The sequence below is a fragment of the Nicotiana sylvestris genome, chromosome 2, assembly GCF_000393655.2.
Source record: "Nicotiana sylvestris chromosome 2, ASM39365v2, whole genome shotgun sequence".
NCBI classification, from domain to species: domain Eukaryota; kingdom Viridiplantae; phylum Streptophyta; class Magnoliopsida; order Solanales; family Solanaceae; genus Nicotiana; species Nicotiana sylvestris.
In genome coordinates, this window is record NC_091058.1 from 171,656,475 (window position 1) to 171,660,516 (window position 4,042).

Sequence of the window (4,042 nt, forward strand, 5' to 3'; positions counted from 1 at the left end):
TAATTTGTAATAACTCTTTAAGATCGAGGTGTGCCCTTATCAAATTTTCCATGGCCCTCGCAAGCCTCTTATTAATTTGAACCATCGTAGTTTGCTTTAGGCCCGATTTAAATTAGTATTGCGATTATATATACGTTCGCGTAATATAATTGCAAATTTAACTCTAAAAAGACTCGAGGGATGCGTTCTGCAACTTCAACCAAACTTTCTTAATAAATCAACAAAAGTGTTATTAATAGTGGACACGTTCGTGTGACATGATTTGACGCGCCAAAAGAAAAGATTATACGTACGCATAACTCAATTCTTTAATTACGCATAATTCAAGTGATTTAAAAGAGGTAAAAAGGTAAATGCATATAGGTCCTAAAATGAGTAGTTAAACAAATTAATCCAAGTATAAATCGCTGAGCGACCGTGCTAGAACCACAGAACCCGGGAATGCCTAACACCTTCTCCCGGGTTAACAGAATTCCTTATATAGAATTTCTGCTTCGCATACCTTTAAGAAATAAAATTTTCCTCAATTTGAAATTTTAAAATAAACTGGTGACTTGGGACACCAAATAAACTATTCCATGTGGCGACTTTGAAAATAAATTAATTTATCCCATCTCGAATAATGTCACTTTAATTGGAAAAACTCTCATATACCCCTCGGGGTGTAAAAAAGGAGGTGTGACAGCTCTGGAGACTCTGCTGGGGACTCACGAACCCAGAACTTCTGATTTAGGGTTTAAGAATTCGAGCTTGTTAATGCGATTTTTATTTGGCTTTATTATTGATATTACTGTATTTTGTGGACTTAATGTGCTAATTGTAATTTACCGCTTTAATATTACTTGAATTGTATTTAAATGTATTCTTACGCCACCTCTCTGAGTCTTCTGAAAATGGTGCACACGTTCACCTGGCCCGCTTTTTTCTATAGAAATTATACCAAATAGATCGAGGCTGGTCCAGCAACAAATTCGGGTAGACTTTAGTGCTCCCAATACGTTGCTCCCTCTTCGGCCCCAGTTGTCCGCTTGGATAACTCAAGTCTAGAACACAAACCCCAGGTTTTAAACCTAAAATAACACAACCTCATGCCGGATCCCTAGTAGGAACGATTATTTGCATCACATGCATTTGACCTTGGGGACTCAACACAAAGGTTGGGTCCATCTAGGACAGGTGTACCTAAAATAACAGACCACCCTGATGTATCCCAACATTTATTTGTTTCGACTTCCATGTTGACCGGCTAGGAAAAGGAAATAAAGAGAAAAATTAAGAGTGGAGTAGGATAGAAAATTTATCCGGTTCTAAAAAACCCCAGTATTTGAAAATGTCCCGAAACTTTGCCAAATTTTTGAAAAAGAGAGAAAAAGGAAAACATATTTCAAAAGAGTGAGTCAAATATCATGTTTTTATGTTAAAACCGACCGAACTACGCAGGTCTAATTTGTCACACCTCCTTTTTCACCTACACCCGTAAGGGCGTAAAGGAGTTTTTCCATTTAAAGGACAATCGGAATGGGATTTAATTATTAATTATTCAGAGTCGCCACTTGGGAGATTAATGGTGTCCCAAGTCACCGGTTGAATCCCGAACCGAGGAAAAATATGACTCTGTTCACAGTCCGCGAACCAGAAATTCGAGTAAGGAATTCTGTTAACCTGGGAGAAGGTGTTAGGCATTCCCAGGTTCCGTGGTTTTAGCACGGTCGCTTAACTGTTGTATTTGATTTTATCTGATTTTAATACATGCTAACTTATGTGCCTTTTATTCGTAAACCGCTTTTATTGTTATTTATTTTAAAAGAATTATGACGTTGTGAAAATGCGTCTCGATCCACGTCGCAATTAATGCGCCCGTGGTTGTCAACACATTTCGACTTCGTCGAGATTTGGATTTGGGTCGCATCAATGCGCACCCGAGTTTAAGAAAGTAATTTAATTAAATCGTGCCTAAAGATGCTAACGTAGTATTATTTTGGGGAAAAAACCATGAAGGTCGCTAAACGGCCATCCCAAATTCTAATTATTTCAATAATTATTTATTGAGGGGCCCACATTTATTTATTTTTGTGCGGTGAGGCTCGTCTCAATTTGTGAATCTCTTTTCTATCATTATTTATTTTTAAAGAATTACGATATCGTGAAAACGCATTTCGAACCCCGTCGCATTCAATGCGCCCGTGATTGTCAACACAATTTCGACTTCATCGAGATTTGGATTTGGGTCGCATCAATGCGCACCCGAGTTCAAGAAAATACTTTGATTAAAACCGAGCTTAAAGATTCTAACGTAATACCATTTTGGGGAAGACCGTGGAGTTCGCTAAACGGCCATTCCAAATTCTAATCATTTTAACAACCATATTATGTGTCTCTAAAAGACTAATTAATTTAGGATTGAATTACACTGAAATAAATCAAGAGCCAAATTCAAAGAAAAATTGGGCCTGCCTCATGGCCTTGATGCGGTCCAAACGGCCCAACAAATATGAGCAAAATTCCCAACTGCAACAATTGCTATAACACCAACGAGTCATCACAACGATAATGTACGCCCTCATTTAGCTGAAGCCATGAACTCCAAAATTCCTAAACGATTTATCCTACCAGTTGCCTACCAAGACCTGCTTCTTTTAGTGAACTAGGCCAGTTGTGAATGAGTTTTGTTTCATGATTTTTATCTGTTTTCGATACCAATTTACCAACAACAAATCAGGTTTGCCTATCAATCGATTTCCGACCCTTTAATCAAAAGCAGACATTCTATTATACTAGCATGATCAACGACAAAAATATTAATAACTAGGCTAAATGTCACCGGACCTGCTCCTGAATTCAGATGGCATTTACATAGATCCAATTGCTATTGATGACTATTACATTCACATGAACCCTCAAATTAGACCAAACCTATGCTCAATGCTATTTCCATTCCAATTGCCCATTTCAACAGTTCAACATTGTACAACATTCAACATGTAATCAACCTTAATGAAGTAGTTTAATTATACACCTAACTGCCAGTTATATAACAGGAAATTACACTATTAATATCAGTTAAAATACAGACTGCTTTCAGTTGAATAACAGACCCTTAGAACATTTCATTTCAACTTTCAACGAGCATACATCAGTGAGGTTCAAAGAAGTGTACCTGGAAATTAGAATGTAAATAGAGAAAAGAAAAGGAGTCAGCTACTTTGAACAGCAACAGCAACAAACTCAACAATATGCACCACAGAACATGCCAGGAAATGCTTTGAAAACCAGAAATATAGGCAGACTCCACAGATCAATTCATCACACACTTCAAATGCACTCCTAGCCCTCCCAGCTGAACCTATACACCTCTGCAATGCTGCTAAACCCAGAACCCAACTGAAATCCAGAACTAATACTGAAACTGTAAGATTGTTTTTGATTTCCTCATTTTTAATATTTTTTATTTTTTGAAGACTGGAATAGAACTACTAACTGGATTTGAAAGCAAGGAGGAGAACCCTTTGTGGGGATTTTTGAGCTTAGAGCTGAAGGAAGAATAGGAACCCCCTTTCCCAAGGCATTTCATGCTCTTTTATAGGCAACCCCAAAGAGAATAGATCAGATTCTGATTTTCTAATTAGTCCCCTCCCTATTTTCAGTTTAGTCCCCCTATTCTTGACTTGCTAAACAAGTAAGCCTCCCTTTTGTGCTGAAATGTGCACTAAAATCCCATTCTAGAAGGCCCTAGGGTATTCCTCTACCCATACAATACCTATATTGCCCTTCCATATACCTTGATATTACTATTCCTATCAGAACTACCCTTTTTCATACCCAGATTACCCCTGAAAGCTCCTCAAAGTTACTAAACCTACCCTCATCCTTAACAGCTATAACCAATACCCTAATCCAATCTAAAACTAACTGAGAATGATTAATTAATACTCAGAAATAAATTAATTAAATTAACCAACCTAATTGTTCAATTATACCAACTCAGTCAAGCTAAATGAAATCAAACTAAACTTAAGCTAACAAGATCAACGTTTAAACTAAT